General features: G+C 38.4%; 1 long non-coding RNA gene across 1 annotated transcript; it reads right to left on the bottom strand.

Moving 5' to 3' along the window:
- Positions 1-20,753: 20,753 nt before the first annotated feature.
- LOC134475727 (uncharacterized) lies at positions 20,754-25,149 on the bottom strand. The gene is made up of 2 exons (XR_010046940.1): positions 24,743-25,149; positions 20,754-23,088 (listed from the first exon to the last, which is right to left on the bottom strand). It is a non-coding gene; the product is annotated as an uncharacterized LOC134475727 (long non-coding RNA).
- Between the last annotated feature and the right edge of the window lie 1,431 nt (positions 25,150-26,580).

The raw sequence follows: 26,580 nt of genomic DNA, 5'->3' as shown, positions 1-26,580 counted from the left end.
TCTTCAGAGGAGCTCCAGTCTGTACTTTCATCTTGGATGTCATCTCCTGCTTCCAGTGCAGACCCTTCAACCTGCAGCACCAGCTCCTCAGCCTTCCTTAGCAGACACTTCAGCCTCCTGATACGGATTCACATGGGACGCTACACTGAGCTACAGTCTTTGGGATTTGCAGTGCGCAGATACTTTGCACTCTTCCACTCCTGATGCTGTGGGCTGCCATTGTAACCAATATTGTAAATTCTTATGTATTTGTATACTTTGTGTTATATCTGTCTCTCTAGTAAGCCCTGACTCATACAGAAGGTGATCATGAAGAAGGAGAGAGGAGGTAAGAATGAAAAAGAATTGAGATGTGCTAAGTACATGTACCAGCTCCCTGTAACAAGTGTAATCAGTATTACAGCAAGTAACTACTAATAAATTTTAAAAAGCGATTTAAGGAGAAACAACAGGTTGTAACATTCTTAGATTTTCTTCTTTCATTCTTCTAAATGACTTTAAAATTTGTCTAAGATTTTCTGGATTATTGTCACTCTTTTCTGGTGGAGTACTATTTCATTGTATATATGCAAATCTCAAATGCATCACCTATTAAAGATATTTTGGTTGTTATTAGTTTTGTCAATTATGAATGTATAATTATTCTAATGACAATATTAAAATAATTATTTTTCTCCATTTAATTATTTCCCAACCTTTAAATTTGAATGATTGTGTTTATATGAATCATTTCTGAATTATCCATTCTGTTCTAAGACTGCTGTAGACTAATCTAAGAATCTATTCTTTTGCCAATATTATATTGTCTTGATTACTAAAGCTTGATACTCTAACTAGAAGTCAGATGCTACCAATTCTCTAAATTTATATTTCTTTTTCAAGATACTTTAGCCATTCCAGTTTCTTAGTTTTTCAGTATAAATATTATAATTATCATTCCTATTTTTGCCAAAAAAACATTCTGGAAGCTTGATTAAAATTGTGTTTTAGCTATAAATTGATTTGGGAAGAACTGATAACTTTTCTGTATTGAATATTCTAGTCCATAAACAAGGCATAGTTCTTCATTATTTAAAGTTTATTTGATATCTCCTGTAAGAACTTTGTAATTTCCACCATATAAAATTTTCAGTCTGATTAAGTTGATTATTAGCTTATAATCTTCTTGTGGGAAATTTTGTAATTTTTACAGAACATTTTGGTAACAAATCACTCACTACTATTCCAAGGAATGGCTACTGCTTTGTGTGTTGACCTTGTGAACCTATATTCTGTGACCTTACTTAGTTCAGATTTCTCACTAGGTTTATTTTTATTTATTTATTTTGGTACTGAGGCTCAAACTCATGACCTCACACTTGCGGGCACTTGTGTTGCTGAGCTATATCCCTAGCCCTGTGACCTGTATCTCCAGCCCTTCTCCTTAGGTTTAAAATGTGTTTTCCTTGAATTTCTTACATAGGTGCTCTTGTCATTTGAAAATAAGAGTTTATCTTACACACTGTATCTATTTTATTTTATTGCCTTATTGCAATGGCTAAGATTTCTAAGGTGATAGTTGTTAGTAAGGTAAGAATAGAAAGTTTTTTACTTTTTATAGTCGTAAGACAGAAACTCTCTATTACTAATGAGTACGATGGTAGTTGCAGATTGCAGATGTCCTTTATCAAGTCAGAGAGTTTCCTATTGTTTCAAGTTTGCTAGAATTTCTATCAAGAATGAATGCACATGGAAAAAATGAAATTGGGTCCTTATCTAACATAATAACTCGAATAAGCAAAATACTTAAACATAAGACTTGAAAATGTAAAACTACTGAAAGAAAACAGAGAAAAGCTTCTTGACATCAGTTTCAGCAAAAAAAAAAAAAAAAAAAAAAAAAAAAAAAAAAAAAAAAAAGATATATTCCCAGCAGCATAGGCAAAAGAACAAAAGCAAAAATGGGCAAATGAGATTGATTCAAACTAAACAGCATCTGCATAGCAAAGCAAAAGACAACACAGTAAAGAGGTAAAAGGTTACATCTGATAAAAGATTAATGTCAAAAATACATAAAGAACTCAGATATTCAATAGCAAGAACACAAATGAACCAGCTAAAATGGACACTGACTCTAACAGACATTTTTCAAGAGACATTCAAATGGCCAAGAGATATATGAAAAAAATTCAACATAATCATCAGAGAGATGGAAATCAAAACCACAATAAGATACCATCTCAACTCTGTTAGAATAGCTTTAACATGAACAAAAAATACTATGCTGATGACAATATAGAGAAAAGGAAATTCCTGTACACTTTTGAAGGGAATGTGAATTAGTAAAGCCATAATGGAAAACAACATGCAGTGTCTTCAAAAAACTGTCTGGATTTTATTTCTGACCTCGTTCAACGAATTGTGAACATCACCTTCTTTATTTTCTGGAAGAAATTACGTAAACTTGTGTTATGTCTTTTCTTAAATATTTGATAGAATCTACCAGTTAAGCCACCTCCGCTCAGAGCTTACTTTTTATAGAACATTTTCTAAACTATGAATTAAGCTTATGTCTTCTTTGTAAATGTTGTTAGAGACTTATCAATTTATGAATCTTTTAAAAGAATTAGGCAGTATTTTCAATGAGTTTGTTAAAATTATATTTCTGTTTTTAATTTACTGTTTTTCTTCTCTTCTGATTCTTTTCAGTTTATTTTTTCCTCTTGGTCTAAGACTGAAGGTTAGATTATTTATTTGAGATCTATTCTCTTGCCTAATGTAAGCTCTAATGTTATAAATTTCTATCTAAGCAATGTCTAACAGCATTTAAAATTGTTTTGGTATGTTTATTTTCCTTCATTTCAAAATATTTTCTCACTACCCTAAATAGTTCCTCTTTGATGCATGATTTATGTAGATGTATGTTGTTTTACTTACAGATATCAAGAGATTTTTCTCATTAACTTTTCAATATTTTTTCTTGTTTGCAATCATTGTGGCAATAGAACTCATTCCATGTTTTTAAAACAATTTAAAATTTTATTTTATTTTTACAAATATGACAAATTCTGGTATTTCATGCACACATATAAGAATATATATTCTATTATTGTTTAGTAGGATGTTCTATAAATAACCATTAGAGTTGTTTGATGGTAATGTTCCATTATTTTACATCCTTGTTCATTTTCTACTATTTTTTCTATTACTGAGAGGACTGAATCTCTGATTAGATTTGTGTAGTACTCTATTTCTCATTTCACAGATTGTGTTCTACTTAATATAAAGTATTGCTATTCATTGCATACATATTTAATATGCTTATATTTCAATAATTGAAATCTATTATGTACTAATCTTTCTTGTTCCTGCTTTTTAATTATAGTCTTTGCTTTCTATTGATATAGCAATTACATCTATGTATTAATTTATATTTTCAGTTATTTTTATGTTTCTATTATTAACCTGCTATTATGATATGTAAAATTACTGTTTGTAGACAGCACAAATTTGATCTGTAGTATTTATTCCCTTTAATCTTTTCTGACTTTTGTGCTTTCCATTGATAAGTTTAAGATAATTAAACTTCATGTATTTGTTATGGTTGCATTTGTAACTATGGCTTCATTATTTGTATTTTGTTCAATGTATTTAGGCTTCCTTTCATTTTCATTATTTTTTATTACAATAATTTTAGTAGTTTTTGCTTTTATGTTTTTGTGTCAGGGTCTCACTATGTAGTCCAGTCTGGCTTTGAGCTCCCTATGTAGCCTGTGTTGGCCTCAAGCTCACAGCAATCCTCCTGTCTCAGCCCCCTGAATACTGAGATTGCAAGCACGTGTCACCATACCCAGCTTGCTATTCTAGTATTGTAATGTGGTGTCTCATGATTTTTATTTATCCTTGGTTCTTCATATTTCTGTATAGATTTTTAGTGGTTCCTCTAAATATTACATGACAACTTGTTAGCTTTGCAAAGAGTATTTAGAATAAGAAAATTTCACTACATTAAATGGAGGATAGCTCTATACCATCATGTGTGTCTCTATAACTCCCTACAGTGACAATCTCATCAGAAAATATTTGCTCTTTTCTAGTATGTTGAGTTGTGAAAAACATGCATTACAAAATACTGTATCAGCTCTTTTTTAAGTTGTCCAGTTCACTGGTGTTAGGTACATTCATATTACTGTGTATCCTTCACCATTATACAATTCCAGAACTTTATGTCCTCTAAACTTAAACCTTATACCCATTAAGCCTGTCTCCTTTCCTCCTTCCCTCATTGTTCTACTTACTGTCTCTGAATTTGACCACCCCATTATAGATCAAAGTAGAGTTACATAATTCTTATCCTTTTGTGTCCAGTTTACATGCCTTAGCACAATATTTTTAAGATTAATTATTGTTACAGCATATATACTAGTGCATCATTAATTTTTATGCCTAAATATTATTTCAATAAATGAATATAGGACTTTTCTGCTTATTCATTTATCATTTGGTAGAATCTGGGTTTTTTCCCACAATTTAGCAACTATGAACAGTGTTGCTATGAATGAGTGTGTACAAATTTTTGTGTGGACATATTTTTTCAATTCTTTTGAATATATATTTAAAAGTGGAGTTGCTGGAGTAGCTCTGCTTAACTCTTGAAGAAATGCCGTGTGACAGTTTATCATTTTATTATCTTCTTTAGAAAAATGCATATTCAAGTTCCTTGTTCATTGAGTTGTTTGTATTACTGAATTCTTCCCATGTTCAAGACATAAGATCATCACCGAATGTATGAACTGCAAACTCCTGACTTACCTTTATTTCCTTGGTCTTTCATTAGTTTGCTGTTACATCATAGGATCCTTTGTAAAATCCAAAGTCATGAGGATTTCAACCATATGTTTTCTTCTACTACTGTTACAGTTTTTATGATTTTGATCTACTTTGAGTTTATGAGTATTTTATTATGTCACTATTCATTTGTGCTAACATGACTAGATAGCAGACTATTCTTACTCTATTAAGTGGTTGAGAAACTTTGTAGAAAATAAGTTGATCATAGATGTATTGGCTTATTTCGGTTTTGATTTAAAATGTCTCAGAATAACATGTGTTGAAGCTTGATTTTTCAATGCAGTGCTCAGAAATGTACGTCTTTAAAGGTGGTTGGATATTGAGTGCTCTAAATTTATGAATGGATAAATCCAATGGTGGATTCAAGATTTGGTGGAATATTGGGAGGCAATGGAAACTCGGGAAAGTGGAGTCTACTTGGCTGAAGCCGAGAAGTAGATCACTAGGGATGTATGTGCCCTTGGAGGGAACATTTTGTATCCTCTGTCTGTCTCTCTCCTTTTCTCTCTCCTCTTTCCTGTCTGTCCTTCCTGGTCAGCACAGAACAAGCAGCTTACCTAGGCCATGTGCTTCCATCCTGATGTACTGCTTCACTGCCGGTATAAAAGCACCTGAGCCAAGTGACCATGGCTTAAAACCTCTGAAGTTGTGAGCCAAAACAAACCTTTCATGCTTTTAAGTTGCTCACTATTGGTACAATACTTTTTTTTTCACAGTAATGGAAAACTGCCTAACACATGATTTATTCTGCAGTCTCAATTCTGTAGCACCATGTTGTAAAGTGAATTGTGTTCCCCACCTCCCAAAATTGTGTACTGAAACCCTAACTTCTGACAATGCTGTGTTGGATATAAGGTATCTAAAAAGGTAATTAGAGTTAAATGATGTCGTAAAGGTGAAGGTCTCCAGTAGGACTTGTTTCTTTATAAGAGAGGAAAATACAGCAGAAGAGCATACACATAGGACAAAAGTCATGAGATGACATAGTAAGATATTAGACATCTGCAAACCAGCGCAAATGAAATGCTCTATTTATTTAGTCTTTTGTAATTTTTTTCAATAATGTTCTGTATTATACAAAATAGAAATTTTGCACTTTTTTGCAAAATTTGTTCCTGATTATTTTAGTCTTTTTGATGCTAGTCTAAATGGAATTATTTGGTGAATTTCATTTTCAGACTATTGGTTAGGAAGGTAAAGAGAGTGGAAGACAGGGGAATAAAGAAAAAAAGAATTAGGAAACACTATATACAGGCAAAGATGCCCTAAAATGAATGTGACCATTATGTATGGCAAATATGTACTACTAAAAAAGGAAAGTATATAGAAATAGAATTTATTCTTGCATAGTGATTTTGATTTCAGATGGTTAAACTTCCTGGAGTTATAGTTCTAATCATGTCTTAGTGACTTCCCTGGCTTTTTCTATGTACAGGGTCATGTTTTCTGAAAAAAGAGATAGTTCAATTTCTTTCTTGTACTGGTTATATCCTTCTGTGCTTACCTCTCCTGGGTCAGTACTGTTTGGGTTGGAGGCTAGAGACTTCCTTTTGTTTCTTCCTCTTGTCATGTTTCTGGTTTCTTCCAGACAAGTGGATAGTGGAGGTTCCTGGCACTTTCTGTGTTAAGTGTTAGGTGGAATTTGGTAACAGTGGACATCTTTCCACTGTCTTTAATTTTAGTGGGAAAACTTCTCATTTGTCATCATTAAATATGATGTGGCAGAATCTGGAAAGATGGCAGATCAATAAACAGCAAAGTAAAACGCCTCTCTGAGAGAAACAACTCAGATGCTGGAATACAGCATCCTGGAGAAGACCAGATAGAAGGATGTGGTTCTACACAACCCAGGAAGAAACTAAAGTTAAAAAAAGAAAGAAAGAAAGAAAGAAAGAAAGAAAGAAAGAAAGAAAGAAAGAAAGAAAGAAAGAAAAGAAAAGAAAGGAAAAAAAAAAAAAAAAAAACATGGACAGAAGGCTGTAGCCAAACGTGCTCTTACTAGAGCCAGTACCACTGTCTGTGAAACACCACTGGAATCCGAAGAGGCACAGTCATGGTGAAGTTGGGGGTTAGCAAGCCCAAGGGCCTCGGCAAGAGGATGTGGGTGGGTGAAGGGGAGTGGATCAGAGAACAGCACTGTCTCACGTGAGTGTGGGAAACAGTCCTCCGGCAGGAGTGAGCGATTGGCCAGCCAACATTTTGGAGCTGGGTAGGATAAGCCTGGAACCAGAACTGCAGCTGGCTTCATTCAGCCACTACTAGCATAGAGCGGGTTGGTGAGAATTTCAGGGCCTGAGTCCCGCCCCTGAACATGATCCAATAGCCAAGACCGAGGTTTCCCTGAAGCTATCGCTAACTGGTCTTGACCTGATGTCACACACTAACATGTTGAAGACTCCCAGTGGTTGACCAGCTTAGTAGGGAGGGACCATCCTGCCCCACACCTGCTTGCACTCTAGTGGTCACCAACAGATTGGTGAGGGCAGCAATTCCTAGCACGCACGCTTCGAGTAATTTTAACTAATACAGGAAGCATCAGGAACCCCCACTACCCACTTGTCTGGAAGAAACCAGAAACATGACAAGAGGAAGAAACGAAGTCTCCAGCCTCCAATGCAAGCAGTGCTGGTCCAGAAGAGGTAAGCACAGAAGCACTTGCAGTTTCTGAAGAAACACTATCTGACATAAAGAAATATTTCCATAAAATTATAAAAGAACTTAAAAACAGAAATACTAATTCAAGTAAAGGACAATATAAAAAATAATAAAAGAAATGCTAAGTACCTCTCAAGAAGACACAGAAAGAAGAATGGAGGAGCATCGAAAAAGGAGGGACACTGATGAAGAATATAAAAAATCTAGAATACATTAAACAGATTCGAAGAGATCACCAGGAAATTAAAAACTCCATTGAAAGCTGATAAAACTACTTGAAAGAAACTAAAGATAGACTATCAAACCTTGAAGACCGGTTTGCAACTTGTGATTGTGAAAGATCTCTTAAAATTAACAAGGAACCAGAAAGTAACAATACAAAGAATAGAAGATGACCAAAAGATCTATAATTTAAGATTAAAAAATTTGAGTGAAGAAGCAGGGATAAACACAAATGAAATACAAAACCTATTTACAGAAATAGTTAAAGAAAACGTCCCAAGCATAGGAAAAGGAAATGATATTCAGATATATGAGACATACAGAACTCCAGCCAGCTATAACCAAAGTAGATCTACACTTAGACTTATAATAATCAAGATCCCAGAAATTCAATACAACAGAATATTAAAAGTTCTCAGATAAAAGGAACAAATCACCTATAAAGGAAAACCCATCAGAATCATGACAGACTTCTCGACATAAACCATCAAATCAAGAAGAGCTTGGAGTGAAGTATTTCAAGTCCTGAAAGAAAATAACCTCCAATCCAGACTGATGTACCTTGCAAAACTCTCTCTCAAATTAATGGGGAAACAAGATGCTTCCATGATAAAGAAGAACTGGGGGACTTCATGACCACCAATTCAACCCTATAAAAATACTGAAGGACATTCTAGAGAGAAATAAAAACAGACCATGGCTTTAGGAACAGCAACAGAGGGGACTCACTGAACAGGGCAGACACTGGAATGAAGGGGAAAAGTACACAACCAAAAGCAGAAAAATAGCATGGCAAAGATGAGGCAGAGAAGGTTGAGCACAATCACTAACAAAGATGGCCTTGATACACTAATAAAAAGAAACAGGCAGAGTGGGTCCATCAAGATGCTCTATAAAAGAAATATAATTAACCTGAAAGAGGGCTTATGGACTAAAAGTCAAATATGAGAAAATAATGCTCTATGTGACAAGGAACTAGAAAAAAGTGGGAGTATCTTGCCCTTCGGTTGTAGAATGGTTGGAAAGACATAACACTTATACAATGGAGAACTATTCAACTACAAAGAAGGAAAACTTGAGGCTCTTGTAGGTAAATAGATACAACTTGAGATCAAGCTCGGGGTAAAAAGGTTCTGAACCACTTAGGTAAATAACAAATTGCCCCCCTAATCTAAAAACTAAAGGAATTAGTGGGATACAAAATGTACAGTGCACCCTGTGGAAGGGAAGGAATTGTCTAAAAAGGGAGGGCAGAGGACATTGTTAATCTTGTACCATGATCTGAAACCCATATTGTTTTCATCACGCTGTTTAGCTTGGTTATATTCTGTTCCAGTTTGTCTACTTGTACCAGATCTGATGGCATGGACAGCTATTCCAAAGATAGACGGATATACCAAGGTAAGCATTTTTAATTTCCTATTAACTTAATCTGAAGCCCTGTATTGCTTTCACTGTCTTGTCTAGACTTATTTTATTCGAATATGTTATGTTTGATAGTATCAAGTCTGAGAGTATAGGCAACTACTCTGAAGACAATAAGATTCACTATAATACCCATTCTGGTGTGACTGTTATTTTCTTTTGAAGTCCTATAATGTCTCCAATGTTGTGTTTTTATTATTTTGTCCCATACTGCTATGTTCAATTTTATTGTGCCTGCTGATGTGGGCAATTCTATTCAAGATAATAAAAGACATGGTAACCATTGTTGATCACCTTGCATTTTGGTTTTAAGTCATGTATTATGTCCATCCTTTTGTTTTGACTGACCCCATTTTGGTTTTTTTTAAATGTGGTTTTATTCTCTTCAAAAAAAGTATGATGTGGATTTTTGTAGATGTACTTTATCAAACTGATAAAGTTTTCTTCTATCCCTACTTTACTGAATCTTTTTACCATGAAAAGGTATTGACTTTTGTCAAATGTTTCTTCTGCATTTATTAAGATATCATCATTTATGTTTTTATTCTGTAGATATAATGGTTAACCTTAGTTGGTTTTCAGATGTTAAATCAACCCTGCATCCCTGAGATAAACTATTAGATGTGATAATATTTTATAAGTTCTGATGTGCTGGATTCCTTTTAGTATTATTTCATTGAGTATTTTCATAGTTATATTAATAATCAATATGGGTTTATAATTTTATTTTCTTGTTCTATCTTTGCCTGGTTTTGGTGTTAGGTTAAAACTGACCTCATAAAATCAGTCCGAAATTTCTTTTCTTCTCTTTTATGAAAAGATTTGTGAAGAATTATTATTACAACATTTCTGGACATTTGGTAGAATTCAGCATTGAAACCATCGCACCAGAATTTGTCTTTGAAAGTATTCTTAAATTTTTCTTAAATTTAATTGACAATTAAAACTTGTATATATTTATGGTGTGCCACATGATGCTTTGGTACATGTATGTATCATGGAATGGTTGAATCAGGTTAACATCCATTACCTCATATGGTTATTACTTTTAATAGTTTTTAAATTATTGAGTCAATATGTTCATCTTCTGTAGGCTCATTCAGCATGTCTGTCTCTTCATGAATTAGTTTTGTCTCTGTTAGTTTTCCATCATTTTGATGAAATACCTGAGATAATTAACTTAGAAGCAAGAAAAGTATGTTTTGGCTCATGGTTGCAGAGGTTTCAGTCCATGGTAGGTTGATTCTAATGTTTTAGGTTTCAGCAAGCCCAAACATCATGGTGACGAGGAGTGGAGCAAAATTGCTCCCCTCCTCGCAGCCAGGAAGCAAAGAAAAAAAGAGGAAGTGTCCGAAGTCCTAATATTTACTTCTAGAACAGATCCCCAGTGACCAAAATTTCTTAAATTAGCCCCACCTTGTAAAATTTCTACCATATCCCAGTAGTATCACTGGATAACAACAAGGCTTTTAGTTTGAGTCTTTGTGAGATGTTTAACATCCAAACAAAACAATGATTTTCTAGAAATATATCTGTTTTCTTCTAAATTATCTAGTTTGTTGGCATACAATTGTTAGAGTACAATTTGACAATTCTTTTTTTTTACAAAATCAATTGTTATGTCCCTTATTCCTTTTTTCTTAGACAAATTAATCATTGATTTGTCAATTTGGTTGATCTTTTCAACAAGCACATTTTGAATTTTTAATTTGCTGTTGTTTTCATATCTCTATTTTATTGCTTTGTTTTAATCTTGATTGTCTCTTTATTTCTGCTTGTTTTACATAATTTAGTTGGTCTGTGTATTGTTAAAGTATTTCCATATTGTTTGATATATTACTTATTTTTACATTTCATTTTTCATTAAAGAAAAAAACAAAGAAAAATAAAAAGTAATCAAACAAACAAATAAACAAGAAGAAAAAGAACAGCAACACTCACAAAAGAAATAGGTGATACAGGACTTCAAAACAAGACCACAAGAATTCAACAATGATTGCCACACTGCACATTGTTATCTTCAAAATTGTTGGCCAGGCTATCAAATTCAAGCATGCAAAACTGACCAAATAACATGATTTCCCTTTCAGCAGTTTCTTTTCCCTTCACTATATTTATTGTAACTTTTAGATGCTATTTACTTTCAGTTTCTTATACTAGTGAGCCAATACGGTATTTACACATGTGAATTCGATTTATTCCTTTTTTTATTCTAACGAGAAACATACCAAAAAAAAAAAAAATCAAGAAGCAAACAATTAAAAAACAACAGCAAAAGCAAACTGAGGAAAACAACAGCAAGAAAACCAATGTGGATTTCAAAGCAAGATGACAAGAATTTAACAATGATTATTATATTGCATATTGTTATCCTCAAAGTAATTACTCAGACTACCAGATACAGGCATGCAAGACTGATCAAATAATATAATTTTGCTTTAAGCAGTTTCTTTCTTTTTACTCTATATATGATAACCTTTGAATCTTATTTACTTTTTTGGTTTTGTACACTAGCAAGACAATACAATGTTTACACATGCAAGTTTAATTGATTTCACTTGTGAGTATGATTGCTAGTTGCATCCATTTACTCATAAAAACCTCAAGTTTATAATTTTTATGGCTAAGTAGTATTCCATTGCATAAAAATACATCTTTTTTATTTATTCCTCAATTGATGGGCACTTGGGTTGTTTCCAAGATTTACCTATTATAAGTTGTACTGCTATAAACATGGGTGCACATACATTGCTGTGATATGATGCTTTCAGCTCTTCTGGAAAAATACCCAAAAGGGAAATAGCTGGGCCAAATGGAAACTCTGATCCTAGTTTGAGGAATCTCCACACTGATTACCACAGTTGTTGTACCAGTTTATACTCCAACCAACAATGTAGAAAGGTTCCTTTTCCCCCACAGTCCTCCATTATTGGTTATTTGTTAATTTCTTCGTGTTAGCCATTATTTGTGAAGTGAGATGGTATCTCAGTGTTGTTTTAATTTGTATTTCTTAAATAACCAGTGATGTTAAACATTTTACATATATCTACTTTCATTTGCGTTTCTTCATCTGAGAATTGTGTATTCATCCCAGATGCTCATTTTGGGATTGGGTCTTTGAATTTGGGAGCCCTGATTTTTTTCAATTCTTTACACAGTCTAGATAGATATTGTTTGTCAGAGTAACAGCAATCTTTTCCCAGTCCTTGGGTTTTCTTTTCACTCTGTTGGTGATTTTGGTGGATGTGCTAAGAATTTTAATAAGATGAGATCACATTTGTTGATTCTTTGAAGTATTTCCCATGCAGTTTAGTTTTGTTCTTGAACTCTCTGCCTACTCCTATGTCCTCGAGATTTATAGCTACTTTGTCTTCCAGTAGATTTAGTGTTTCTATCTTAATACTTGCATCTGTTTTGAATTTAGTTTAGTGCATGGGGATAGGCAATGGTCTAGTTTGAGTCTTGGGCACATGAAAAGATAATTTTCATAGCCCCACTTATTAAAGAGGTTATCTTCCTTCCAGTAAATTTGTTTGGTCTCTTTGTGAAATACAAGGTGACTGAGTGTGTTTGTCATTCTGTCTGTATCTTCTATTTTGTTCCATTGATCCTTAGGTCTGTTTCTTTGCCAGTACCATCCTGATTTTATTATAGCAATTTTGTAGTATAATTTCAAATCAGGGATTGTGACGCTTCCTTCCTGCCTTCCTTTGTTTCCCAGAATTTCCTTTACTATTCTAGGTATCTTTGGTTACAGATGAATTTTTGGAAAGTATTTTTCTAGATCTATGAGGTATGCTCATGTATATTGGTTGGGATTGCATGAAATCTGTATACAATTTTGGAAGTATGGTCATTTTCAGTATATTGGTTCTTCCTGTCCATGAAAAAGAAATATCTTTTCATTTTCTGAAATGCTCTTTAATTTCTTTTTTCAGAGTACTGTAATTTTCAATGCATAAATCTTTTACTTCCTTTGTTAGATTGATTCCTTGATATTTCATTTTTTTGGATGCTATTGTGAAGTGTGTGATTTCCCTAATTTCTTTCTGAGTGTGTGTGTTGTTTGTGTACAGAAATCCTGTATACTTTTGAGTGTTGATTTGGAACCCATCTACACTGATAAATGTGCTTATTAAGTCTAGAAGTCTGTTGGTTAGTTTTTGGGGTCTTCCTTTTAGAGTCTCATGTCATCTGCAAATAATGATAATTTAACTTCTTTCTTTCCTATTCTTATTCTTATTATTTTATTTCTCTCTCTTATCTAATTGCTTTGATTAGGTTTACAGAACTATATCGAATAAGAGTAGTGATAGTGGACATCCTTGTCTTGTGCTTGATTTTAGAGTGAAAAGTATCACCTTAGCTGTTGGTTTGTCATAAATGACTTTTATCAGGTTGAAGTAAAAACCACCTATTCTGATTTTCTCTAGGATTTTTATAAATAAGTTTTGGATTTTATTAAAGGCTTTTTCCTGCATCTATTGAGATGATCATGTGACTTTTGCCTTTGGTTCTGTTAATGTGATGTATTAAATTTATTGATTTGAATATGTTAAACCATCCCTGCATTGCAGAGATGAATTCCACTTGCTCATGGTGTACAATCTTTTTGGTACATCTATGTTCATTAAGGAGTTTGGCCTATAGTTCTCTTTTTTGTTTGGGTCTTTCTCTGGTTTTGGTATTAGTGTAATATTTGTCTCCAGGAATGAATTAGGGAGGGTTGCTTCTCTTTCGATTTCATTAAATCATTTGAGAAGTACTGGTATTAAATCTTCTCTGAATTTCTTGTAGAATTCAGCCATGAATCCATGAGTACCTGAGCTTTTATTTTGATAACTTTTTAATTATGTTTGCTATTTCATTAACTGATAATGGGTTATTCAGGATTTTTATATCTTCTTGATCCAGTTTTGGTGATTCATATGCTTCTGGGAATCTGTTGATTTCTTTTGTGTTTTCCAAAACACAGAAAACAGATTTTCAAGAGAGGTATTAATGGTCTTTATGAATTTCCACAGGATCTGTAGTGATTTCACTCTTTTCATTTCTTATTTCATGGATTTGAGTTTCTTCTTTCCTCTTTTCAACAAAGTTGGCCAAGCGTTTATCAATTGTATTTGTTTATTCAGGGAACCAACTTTTCAATTCATTATTTCTTTTTACTGTTTTCTTAGTTTCAATTGTGTTAATTTCTGCTCTAATAGTTATAATTTCCCCCCTTCTTTGGACTTTGGGCGTGACTTTCCTGTCTTTTTGTAGAAGTTTGAGATGCAGCATTAGGTGGTTTTTTTGGCTTGTTCTGTTTTCCTGTTGTGACAATTCATCACCATAAATTTCCCTCTAATGACTGCTTTCATTGGGTCATACAGTTTCTAGTAAGTTGTATCTGCATTTTCTTGTGATTGCATATATTGTTTAATTTCTTCTTTAATTTCCTTGGTGACTCATTGATTATTAAGTAGCATTGAGTAGTGTACTTTTTAATTTTCATGTGTTTATGGACCTTTTGTGGTTTTATCATTAATTTCCAATTTCATTGCATTATGGTCTGATAATACACATGGATAATTTCAGTTCCTTTGCACTTATTTGGCATGTTCTGTGAACTAGTATATGGCCTATTTTAGAGAACATACCATGTGCAGCTGAGAAAAATGTGTGTGCTCTGTACACATCTACTAATTCCATTTATTCACAAGTTTGATTCAGTTCTGTTATTTCTTTGCTGAATTTTTGTCTAGTTGATTTGTCACTTTGTGTCAATGGGGGGCTTAAGGTCCCCTATTATGACTGTATTATTGCTTATTTGATTTTTCATATCTACTAATATTTGGGGGGCGTAATGGGGATTGAACTCACAACCTTGCACTTTGCCAGGCAGGCGCTTATGCTACTGAGCTAAATCCCTGGTCCAATATTAATCTTATATAGCTAGGTACTCTCATATTTAGTGCATATATATTTATGACTGTCATCTCTTCCTCTTGAAGTTTTCCCCTAATAAATATGTAGTGGCTTTCTTTATCTCATTTGATCATTTTTGGTTTGAAATTTACATTGTTTACATTAATAGCTATAACACTAATATGTTTTGGCTTACCTCTGTTATCTTTCTGTTGTTGGTTTCATACTTTTCCCTTCTGTTTAATTGTCTGTTTTGCTTGTTGGCTTCTTTTTGTTGTTGTTCTTGCAATTGTGGTCATTTTTAATCACTTTCTAGAATATCTTTCAGTACTTTTTGTAAGGTTGGTTCAGTGGTCATGATGTCCTTCAGTTGTTCTTTATTGTGGAAGTATCTTATTTCTCCATCAATTTTGAAAGACAGCTTTACAGGGTATATCAATCTGGGTTGAGAGCTGTTTTCTTTTTAGTACTTGAAATAATTCACTCTGAGATTTTCTTGACTTGATCAATTGTGTTGAGAAGTCTGCCATGATTCTGGTAAGCTTTCCCTTATAGGATCTGCTCTTCTGTTCAACTTCTGATATCTTTTTTACTCTATGACAAGGCATAGATTTATTTTGGTTGTGGCTACTTTGAATTCTATATGCTTCACTTATCTGTATGTCAGATTCTTTTCCCATGTGTAGGCAATTTTTTGCCAATACTTTTGCAAATACTCTTTTTTAGATCATTTGTGTTGTCTCCTTTTTCATTGACATTTACCAACCCTATACTATTTCTCTTTGCATCATCTTGCAGCTGTCCAATTGTTACTTCCTGATTCCTTGTTATTTTTAAGAGATTTTTCCCTGCATGATCATTAACTACAATCATGTCTTCAAGAGCCTGTCTTTGGGGCCTGGGGATTTAGCTCAGCAGCATAAGCGCCTGCCTTGCAAGCAGGCAGTCCTGAGTTTGATCCCCGGTACCAATAAAAAGGAAAAAGACAAAAAAAAAAAAAAAAAAAAAAAGCAAGAGTCTGTCTTCACTTTCATTCATTCAGTTTTGCCAGCTTTCAGGAAAATTTTTTTATCTCCTGGATATCTCCCTGAATTTGTTTCATGCATTCTAAATGTTCCCTGTAGTGTTCATCCAAGGTTTCAATCACTTTCTTATGCTCCTGTAATTTTTTTATCTATGTATTCTTTGTTTATACTCACCAAATCTGTCATTATATTTATCATTTCTGTTTTCACCTAAGCAATTATTTCTGATCTGAATTCCTTTATAACTTCCTGGAGTTGTTTCTTTACTTCCATTGCTATCATTTCAGAAATTTCAAGTGGTTTTTTCCCCCATTTTATCCATGTCTATGTCTCCTGGACTTGATCTGGATGGGCTGAAAGTTTGAGATTACATTTTGTTCTTTTGTTTTGGCATTGCCCTGTGTTCTTCTGGATCAGCCTGATGCCAAGTCCTAGTTGCTTCCCTTGCTCATGAGCCATCTGGAAGCAGGCCTCACTGAGGGCTCCTGATGGTTGAGCATCTTTGGGTGCAGACTGCCAGTCCCTGCAGGCCTCAGAGATGGTTCATGGGTGTGGGTAGGTCACTGGGTACAACTTTCCTGACCCCTTGAGCCTCACCAAGGGTCCTGTGTGTGGGCAGGTCACTGGGTGAAGCTTCCCAGTCCATGTGGAATGGAACTAGTGTTCCCAGATGATTGCAGGTTGCTGGGTGCAGACTCTCTGTAGGCCTCACCAGTGTTTCCTGAATGCAAGCCCCAATCCACTATTTAAATAAGAGTATTGAAATATCTATCAATTATTTAAACTGTAGTATTGAATTTTCCAAATATTGTTGAATTATCTATGTCTCTGTTCATTTCTGTAAGTCTTTGCCTCGTGTATTTTGTAATTTAGTACTAGGTATATACATTTATAATTGTTACATCTTTCTGAAGCATTGCTGTATGTATTACTAAACTTGCCTCATTAGCTCTCTAGAATAAAGTTTTTGTGTTAGAGACTATTTTGTCTGTTAGTTCAACAATCCAGCACTCTTGAGGTTGCTGTTTTTGTTAGTTTGTTTTTTCCTTTTACTTCCAATCTACTTAGAGTGCAGTCTCTTTTAGACAACATATGTTAGACCATATTTTTTAATTCAGGCTAAATAGTATCTGCTTTTTTATTTGTTTTATTTATTTTCACATTTCAGACTTACAAAGGTGAGTATATGGTAATTTTTCTGTTCATTTTTTTCTCTTGGTTTTTGGTACTGGGAATTGAACTCAGCACCTTGTGCTTGCCAGGCAGATGCTGTGCCACTGAGCTATATTCCCAGCCCTGTTCATTGTCTTTTATGTGGCATATGGGTCATTCTTCCTCTTCCTTTGAGTGCATCATAATTTTTTGTTATAAATTTGGCATTTTAGAGTGCAGAAGTTCTGGAAATTTATCCTCCCTTCCCTGGGCTTGTAATATTTTCTTGTTTATTTGCTTAGTGACTGCTGAGTGAATTTAATGAAATCTAGTCCACCTCTTACTCTCTCCCTGACCCTCACACACAGTTGTGTAAGCCTCTGAAGCTCTCTAATAAAAGAGGCACAGTTTTGAGATCATTCCGCAGTCACCCGGAGGTGACAGTAATACACGTAGGTTCCTTTACACTCTTTTCCTGACTACATATAGCTGCTAAGCTCCCCTAATTTGGGTCTTATCACTCTATTGCTGTCAAGAATGCCTTAGAGCATAAAGCTTTCTACAAACTAATCCAAACATAGTATGGTTCTTACGATAGAATAGACTCTGAGGTAAGTGCTGATATTGGTATGAACCCCAAGAAAGCTCTTCCAGGATTCCTCATTTCCCAGTTCCTGTGCCACAGAATACCTGGCCTACAATCTAGGCTGTGTCTGCATTCAATCTCCTCATCTTCTTTCAGTTGGTTATATCCGCAGTCTCTACTGCTCTGGAGAGTGCCGCTGGATTTGAATTTCTCTATACTTGGTTTCCAGTGAAGTCAGTTCCTTCTGGAACAGATTAGGAGCTATCTGATTTATGCCCTGAATCTTTCCCCAGGCAAAATTTCTGAGTCAAGAGCTGGCTGAGGAACTAGAAGCAGAGATAATGACAGACTTCTCTCTAAGTGACATCTATGGCCTCTCCTCTAAGGCCTGAATGCTTGGTGGGTGAGGTGACTGAGGCCTGCAGGCCTGTCTGCCTATCCCTCATAACGTAGAGTCTTCACTTTAAGAACCAAGGACAAGGCTATCAGAACCCCAGTATTCTCAATATGCCACACCCAAAATAGAATTTCCAAGTGGAGTAGAAGAGGAAAGTTCCACCTACCAATTTTATTCCTTTGAGACTCAGTTTTAGCAACAGGCAGCTGCAGTTGACTGAGAAAACTTGAATTCCTGCTTCTTCTGAACTGGAAGTCCTCCAACCTAGACTGGAGAATAGAAAGAGCAGTGTTCTCAGCAGCAGCTGTTTGGGGTAGCACTTCTATCTTGCTAACTTGGGATAGACGAGGAGTGGTGTGGTCTACAAAATACAATAGAATCAAATTCCATACCAGATTTTCATCTATTGCCTTGAATATATATTTATATTATTCTTTTGCTGTTTACTTTTAAGGTCAGTTTTGGATATTTAAACTATTGATCCTGTATGTATAATTTTCATTAGTCCCTACAGAAATCAATCTATTTCACTTATATTTATTATTTACCTGTATGTGGTACTGTACTTGCAGAAGAACTCATCTTTGGCTTTCACTCTTTTATTTTGTCTATGATTGTTCCTTTCCATTAAAACAGTGATTGCAGCCAGGCATGGTGGTGCACTCCTATAATTCCAGCACTCGGGAAGCTGACGCAGGAGGATCACTGGAAATTTGAGATCAGCCTGGGCTACAAAGTGAGCCAAAGAACAGCCTGAACTGCATAGTGAGACCTTGTCTCAAAAAGACAAAAAAAAATTAAATAAATAAATATATAAAAACAGCGGTTGCCAACCTTGTATCAGTTCTTTCAAGTTTTCGAATCCAAGTTTCTGGGAGGTTTGGCAGTGAGGCTTTTGTTAATGTTAATAGCTGGAATGAACATTCAAATTCTGATCCTGGCTATGACTCCATCTTGATTTCACAGAGGAAAACATGGTACTCCAACACCGCTCTCGCTTGTCATTTTGCCTGTGGGGTAGTTCAATTTCAGGAACAAAGCTTAGGGATGGCAAAGCTGGAAAGAGGAACAGTTTCTATAATTTGAAGTTCACGCAGATTCTGGATTCAAGGAAGCCATTAGCAGGGTTTCCTATCAGTATGGGGCTGATCTGTTATGAAGTAGTCACCTTTTGCTAAGCTGCCTAGAAAATAACAGCCAGCAAGTGACTAAGCAGTCATCACAGCAAGACAGCTTATGACACAGGAAACCACAAATGATGAGAGCCCTGGGCTGAGGATGCTCAAAGGAAGGAAGTCAAATTCTTCCAGGTCTTGGCTTGCAAAGTTCCCCAAGATATCTGCAAATCTTTCCTGAGAACTTTTGGGAGCCTTCCTGCCAAATGCTTCTGAGAGATGATTCTTAAAAACTTGGATGCTTCAGTTTACAAAGTCTGTTAAGTCTGTACTTCCAATTGGAATTATGCTGCAAAAAGATATTTAGAGGAAGGATTCTCAAAGAAAATTATTTGTGAAAAATCTTATACTTGCATAGGTTATTCTTCATTTGTTTCCCCCAAGATCTTCTGTCTAATCCACTTCTCCTAGCTCTGTCTGTCTCCCTAGCAATTGACCTATGCAGATTCAACACCATCTGATATCCTTATAGGGACAGTTTCCTTGAGTTTGACCAATAGTTTCTATCAGTAATGTGAAATAGAAGTGTGTGAAAGAAGAAAGACGGGTGTTTATTTCTGGATCCCTCCTCGATGCTTCTCAGACAGTAACTGTGGTTCTGTATTTCTCACTAGGTCCCTCTCCCAGCCTTCCAGTCCTTAGAAAGGTCTAGAAATACCAGTTACTTTCCTAAGAGTTTACCAGTTACTTTCCTAAGAGAAATACCAGTTACTTTCCGGCCAGGCTAGCTTCTGTGAGATTCACTGTCTTGGTTTGCTTTCTATTGCTGTAGCAAAATACTCACAATTGAGTAATTAATAAAGAAAGAGTTTTATTTTGCCTTATAATTCTCAAGCCTGGAAAAGTTCAAGAGCAGGGTGCCAACATCTGGGAAGGGCCTTGTATTGCATCATAACATAGTAGAGAAGCAGAAGTGCAAGAAGCAAACAGAAGAGCAGCCAGTGGGGATTTGGCTCATTCTACAATACACTCTCCTGAATGTGAGCCCAATCCCACAAAAGCAGGATTAATCCATTCCTAAGTGTGGTGCTCCCACAATCTCTTATGTCTTAAAGCCCCTACTACCTTGCAATACCATTAAGTTTGGAATCAAACTTCTTTGCTTTTCAGTAAGACAATCTATATTCGAACCACAGAGCTCACAGCTTTATTTGTTTCCATAACCCTGCGCACACTTGGTAACTAGTCTCCAGGTGCTTCATTTGAGCAGAATTCTCTGGGTTTCTGGAATTTACTGTATTATAAAACCTTCTATATGCATCATGATCAATAAGCTTTATGATAATTCTACCAGGCATTAGCAGTATTCACCCATGTTACAGATGAAGAAACATGATTTAAAGAGGTAAAATGCCCAAAGTTACATGTCCAGTGAGTCAAAATTTGAGTCATTTTATTTATTTCACTTAAATGTATTAAGAAGTTCTATTCATATTGCTCTTGCAAAGACTAAGTTTACTTAAACATAAGTCAGATTTTATGACAGCTGTCCTATGAATATATTTATTAAACCCAAGTCCGTGTTTTAAAACACTTTGGTGAAATTCACAAAGAAACTTCTAAATGTGAGTACACTCTCCCTTTAATGACTGCAGTTAAAACAGAAGATTTGTATTTAAAATCTTTTGCAATAACTTTTGCTTATGACTTTTATTTGATAATCTATCATTGTTTGGTGCTAATAAGAACTTCCCTCTGCCCTTCAGTCCTTTGACAGACACCCTTTTGTAAACAGCCAAGTCCTACAGCTGATGTGAATCACATCCAGCTCCTTTTATTCTCTAAAAGAGGTTTTTCACTGATTGGGTGTGATGGTCTAAATCAGTAATCTCAGCTCTCTGGGAGGCTGAAGCAGGCAGAAGCCTAGTTCCAGCCTTGAATCAGGGAGATCCCGTTTCAGTATAAAAAGGGTACAGGATTATGGGCTGGGGATTTAGCTCAGTGGCATAAGCACCTGCCTTGCAAGCAGGCAGTCGTGAGTTCGATCCCTGGTACAAATAAAAAGGAAAAAGACGAAAAAAAAAAAAGGGTACAGGATGCAGACCAGTCCCCAGAATACTAATAACAGTAGTAGTAACAGTGAAATAATAAATACGTGATAGTTTCCTTAGGTATCTGTAACCAGATGATTAGGTCCAGTTGATGAAAAATAAAAATATTTTTTTCATTAATCATAAGAAATAACCACATCTGTTCAACTCTGTCCTTCACGTTTAAAATAATAATGTGATGCCTAGAATTATAGTGGTTATATTATGACCAATAAATTCATATGAGCCAACATATTCAAGGTTGCTAGATAAGAAACAAATATAGAGGATGCCCAGTTAAATTTGAATTTCAGATAATCATGAATAAATTTATAGTATCAGCAGTCCCAAATATTTTACAGCATATATTAAAAACAGCAGAATTTTATAGATGTTATACATACATATATATATATATATACATATATATATATATATATATATAGCAGTTATATTGTGACCAAGAGCCAACATATTCAAGGTTGCTAGATAAATATACATGTAATAAAAAGCTGTTAGATTCATTCAACATATATAGTGAATCTCACATACTGTAAAAACCCTGAATTTTGTTCTTGTTTTATTAAATATTGAATGGGTAAAAAAGAGCTATTTATAAAGCATGTGTGGCTAAAGAAAAGCAATACACTGAACAGCTAGTTAATCAACACCCAGTTTAAGACGATCTCTGTCTCAGATTGTTTCATTTTCCTTGGCATTTTGAACAATTTCTTTGTTTTGTTCCTCTTTTCCTATTGACGGGCTAAAAATTGAAACAATACCTATTACAGTGCAGTCAAGGAGGCCTGGCACACACACACACACACACACACACACACACACACACACACACACATTGCAAGGCCAACAGAACTAAGCAAAATTTAAAACTGGAAGCCTCTTTTTATCTTGGTCATCAGAAAGCCATGGCAAAGGCAACACAACGCCAGGAAGGTTTCTAGATAGAAGTACAAGAGACAACCAAGGAGAGAGAAAAGGAAATCTTGCATTAGGGAATTGGGGGTTGTTTTTGTATGCTTTTAGAGCAGCAACCTCAACTTTCTGGTTCCTAAAGGGGTTCCCCATCCTGCCCTCAGTGCAGCCCCAGGCAGGCAGAACCGCCCAAGCCTCCTTCCCGCGCTCCCATATGTTTTCTTGCTACACGACTCTTGCTCCACGGTCTCCTCACGGGATACATCTGCTGGGTGCCTCGCATCCTCGGCTCTGCTTTCATCTTTTCGTAGCTCAACACATTGTTTCCTCTAGTCCTGGTGCCAGGGTGGAAGGGAGCCATCGCGCCCGGCCGCGCTCTGGGACTGGCAGCGAATGAATGATTGGCACCGGGCATCTCTGTCAGCGCTTTGGCATGCCGCAGAGTAGAAGCCCCGTGCTAATGAATGCCATCTACACCTACCAGATGTGCCACTGGGTGACATGCCAGATCTTTTACATAATGCCATTCTACCGGACAAGAGACAGCTGGGGGTGAGGATGTCTTTGAATGCCTTGGGGGTGGGAAAAGGTCTGCCTTTTCTTTTTTTTATTCAGGCCACCAACCACGGTCCCCACGCCCACCCAACTCCCTTTCCACAGCTGAGAGACAGCGCACGCTCAGAGTTCTCAGAACGCTCTGGCCTCCTGAATTCTCCTGCTCTGCTCTCCTTCCGGTCCCATCCAGATTCTAGAAAGAGAAATAGATTAGAAGGTTAAAGGGATAAAAGCACTGAAATAAAAGGGGGTTCCACACCCCCAAGTCCGTCCCACTGTTCTGTATACTCCAAGTGGAAGGATGAGCTACCCACGCCTCATCCCTTCGATAGCCTCTACGGTTCCGCCCTCCTCCATTATTCCTCATCCTCCCTGCCCCCAGACAGGAGCGCTTTTATCCCCAAGGGTGAGGGAGCCTGTCATTTCCTGCCCCACGTTCTGGCTGAAGTAGTGTTGGGGTGGAGGTGTCCAAACCCCGGGCTTTTTGGAAGGGAACGTTTCCTGGAGTGGGATGAACAAGGTGGGAAGAAAGGGAAATGAGAAAAACGCTTCTGGTCACCAAGGGTGTGCGTAGGAGTGCTTTCCCAGCTCTCCTCCCCCAGAGGGACAGCAGCCAGGGACACAACGGGGCAGCCAAACTGTCCTCCTGCAGCTTCTCCACACCTGGCAGCCAGGTCTGCCCGGATCCTTGGGGACTCAGCAGCGCGGGCCTCAGCTACCCTACCTCGGGGCCGCACCCGTCCCACGTGCCCTCCAGGGCCTGAAGCCGCCCCTTCCGCGCGCAGTGTAGTCCCCTGCCAGCCAAGGGGCCCCACGCCTGCCCGGCCCTCTCAGTCCACCCCGCCCGTCACCAGGGCTCCAGATGGCGGCTCTGCGCGCACTGCACGCGGGGTCCCCTCCTCCCGCCCAGCTGCCGCGGCGGAGACACTGCCGCTCAGCACCGCGGGTGCCGCCTTGAGGGCCAGGTGGGGGTGGCGCGCCCAGGGGCCGCAGGCGCTGCGCTAAGAGGACGCTGGTTGCAGGTAAGGCAGCCTCACATAGAGGCACTGGGACTGCTCGACTCCACTCGCCCGGCCCATCTTCCCACCCCCGGATCTCTCAGCACCCCATTATCCCTCCCCAACCCACCTTGGTGGCCCAAGGAGTAGCAGAGGCGGGGTTACAGCACCCGCGGAACAGTGGGGGAGCGCTGAGCAGCTTCCAGGAGGGGGCGCCCTGCTCCCCAGTACCCGCGCGGGAGGCGGGAGCGCTGGTCTCGCCCCGCCCCGCGGCCGCAGTGGCGCCCCCTCCAGCCCGAGAGCGGCGCCGCCCACGCCAGAGAGACCACCGCTCTCCAGTCCCTCTTCTCTCCTCTGCTAACCCTCTTCGCCCTCGCTTTCGATTTGCACCTCTCCCCGCTGGACCACAAGGTTTCTGTCTTCTCTCCCTTGCACCCTCCTTATTCTCAGGGGTTCTACCCGGCAGGAGGCGATGTGAGCCTCTTTGCTCAGGTTACTCCCTCCCAAGTGGCCAGAGGGGCTGAGTGTGGTGGTTGAAGTCATTTTTGCCCGAGGACAGGGAAAGCAGCAATTGAGTGCGGGAAGCAGGGGGTGGGCCGGGGTGTGGCGCTTTCCTGGGTCGAGGAGCTCTGGATGGACGTGCGAAGCTCGGTGGCGCCAGAGCTCTGAGCCTGCTGCTTCCATGCAAATGCTGCAGACCCCAAAGCGTCCTCCTTGCACGGCCCTCAGGAACGGTCCTCGGGGCTTCCTTCTCCAGAAGGTGTTGGGGGGTAACCCCGAGACGCAGCGCCCAGCGTCTCCGCGCCCCTCGCCCATCCCCCCGCCCCACAGGGTACCATGAGCGCCTACCTTCAGGTCCCTGCCTACAGTCAAGTCCCTGCGCACGACCGTCACCATGGGGCTTTAGACCCCAGAACGCGTTCCGTAAGCTCTCAGAATAAATCCCCTCGGAAACATTAATCAGGACGACCAGCCAGTGCAAAATGTGTGCCTGTGTAGTGTCTGGCTTTTAATCCCGGACGTAATTCTGGAGAGCAGCATCAGACAAGGGCTCTATTAATCCCTGACACGAGTCCGGCGATCTATAACCAACCTACTCGACTTGTTTCCTGCAATTTCACAAAGTGTTAGGGGGATGTGCACGGACAGAAAAGAAACAGGAGACCCCAGGAGCCTTCACACTGCTATGGGGCACTTCTGTCAAAAAGTCTAGGCAGGCAGATCGTAAGTTCAAGCCCATCCTAGCCAATTTAGGACTTAATGAGACCCTGTCTCAAAATGTAAAAAAAGGTAGGTGAGCCCTAGTATCCCCTCCAGGCACCCGGCAAGGCGCACCTGACTGATGTGGATGGACTCACCCGCCCGAGTTCAGAAATTCAACGGGGGGGGGGGGGGGGGGGCGCAGCGGTTCAGTGGGCCTAGAGACTGGGTTAACTGGGCACTGCGTGAGTTTTGGAGCTGGAATTAGAACCTAGTCCTTTCCCTTCCGAAGGCTTCAAGTGACCTCTGCTGGGGACTGTCCACTGGCACCCTGCTAGGGAAGGGGAAGAGGCTGTCTTGCACAGTGGACCTACCAAAACTGGACCCCCTGAACCTGTTCCTCACACTTGAGATTTCACTACCATGTTCAATTAATCATATTTCGCTTCTCCCATTTTATTCAAAACCGTCTTCTACTCCTCTCATAATCATAATTTGCGCCATTGCCTTTTATCTTTGATTAATTAGGAAGCTGAAATGATAATGGAGGGCCGGGCCAATAAATTAGCTTTGGGAACAGAAGGACCTAAGTCCTGGGCTGCAGCGTGGGTGGGCAAGTGTCCCCGAGGCACGCTGTGGGTGGGGGACAACGAAGTGCATCCTAAACCTAACCCCAAATAATCCCAACACTAACCCTAACCCAAGCCCCAACCCCAGCCCTAACCCAAGACCTCGCCCTGGAGTGTTTGCTACCTTCTTTGGTTTGAATCTAGAAATGGAGAGGGAAACTTCGTTTTGAATCTAGAATGGGGCAGAGAGGAGGGGTCTCCTGCTTTCCTTCCAAAGGCCCTATCCTTCTAGTGGTTGTTAGGTTTAAAGTCCGGGCTTTCTGGACCTGTTTCTTCCGGAGCTAGGTGCTAGATTTGCCGCCTTTCCCCCTCCTTTCTCGTCTTGCCGGCTGGCCTGAAGGAGGGAGAGAGGAAAAGCGGTAGGGAGAGGGAGACTGAGATTCTACGATCCGAACAGAAACCCCCGGCCCAAGTGGACGCTCCCAGCGCCCAGTGGCTCCCACCCTCGCGGAGGCGGCGCCCGGCCCGCGGTTGGGGCTCCTCTTTTCTCCCTAGTGAAATCGATCACGCCTCCAGACGGCTGAAGGAGAGCACTTTGCTACTCTTCACAGCTTCGCCCGGCCTCTTTAGCTTTCAATTGAAAACCAATTAAAGGTTTCTATAAATCTGTTAGCACCCCTTTTATCTGGGGACCCCTGATGCATGCGATATTGCCCTTTAGATGCCTCTTCCGTGTTTTGTTTTACAATTGTTGTATCAATATAATGCGGCCTTTCTTCTCCTGTCTCTATAGATACAGATACACAAGGAAAACCAAAGCCATTCAGGCTCCTCATTTGTCCGGCCGCTAACAGTGGGGCCCTTTCTCTGCGGCTGCTTCCCTGCCTCGGCAGCAGCAGTTATGGTAGAAGCAGATGG

This window comes from Cavia porcellus, unplaced genomic scaffold (assembly GCF_034190915.1).
Source record: "Cavia porcellus strain 051 isolate PalLab524CR breed Dunkin Hartley unplaced genomic scaffold, mCavPor4.1 scaffold_4, whole genome shotgun sequence".
Taxonomy (NCBI): domain Eukaryota; kingdom Metazoa; phylum Chordata; class Mammalia; order Rodentia; family Caviidae; genus Cavia; species Cavia porcellus.
The sequence above is the reverse complement of the archived record's forward strand: the minus strand, read 5'-3'. Positions and strand labels throughout refer to the sequence as shown.